This window comes from Mycetomoellerius zeteki, unplaced genomic scaffold, assembly GCF_001594055.1.
Source record: "Mycetomoellerius zeteki isolate Tzet28-1 unplaced genomic scaffold, Tzet1.0 scaffold243, whole genome shotgun sequence".
NCBI lineage: Eukaryota > Metazoa > Arthropoda > Insecta > Hymenoptera > Formicidae > Mycetomoellerius > Mycetomoellerius zeteki.
Genome location: NW_017257220.1, coordinates 705,135 through 705,964, shown reverse-complemented (window position 1 = coordinate 705,964; position 830 = coordinate 705,135).

Here is an 830-nt window from a genome sequence, read left to right as displayed (position 1 = left end):
CACACACACACACACACACACACACACACACACACACACACACACACACACAATTGTATTCAGTGTGATAAAAAGAGGATCATTTTGAAAATGAATTCTTTATTAATGATACACTCGGTCGTGATACATATGTATATAAATTACCTCAAATCAAATAAATATAAAATAGAAATACCTGATTTAAAAAAAGCTAATTTAGATAATAAAGAAAATAACAAGTCTTCAAATAAAAACTTCTTGTAATTACTTAAGAAAATAGATGACAAATTGTTTTGTCTATAATATATGATACGTTCTGCTAATGAAGTGAAATTTACAGCTGACTAATAAATATAAATATAAAACATCATATCTTAAAGGCCTATCGCTTAAAAAATTATAATTATCACTATAAATATTAAATTGTTAATAAAAAAGAATAAAAGGAAGAAATCTGACTAAAATGAAATAAAAAAGTTATTTTGTTTAATTAAAAACAATGCTATTACAACGATGGAAGAAGTAATAAAAGAAATAATTGCAAATGATATACATACGTTAGAGTTGGAGTATTTCAAGATTTAATAGTAATTCTCTGCGTTGAAAGATAGTCTATCTTAGAATTAATACAGACTGAATAGGAAACAAGCAATGTGTACGAAGTAGAAATTTGAAAAAGAGCTACCTTGATGAGATCGAAAAAGAAAGAAAAAAATAATTTCGACAAGGAGGTAGAATAAAAATGAGATAAAAAGATTGCACTCAAACGAAAGAAGAGAGAGAGAGAGAGAGAGAGAGAAAGATCGAGAAAGAGAGAAAGAGAGACGAGTGAAGAAACGTAGAGGAGGACA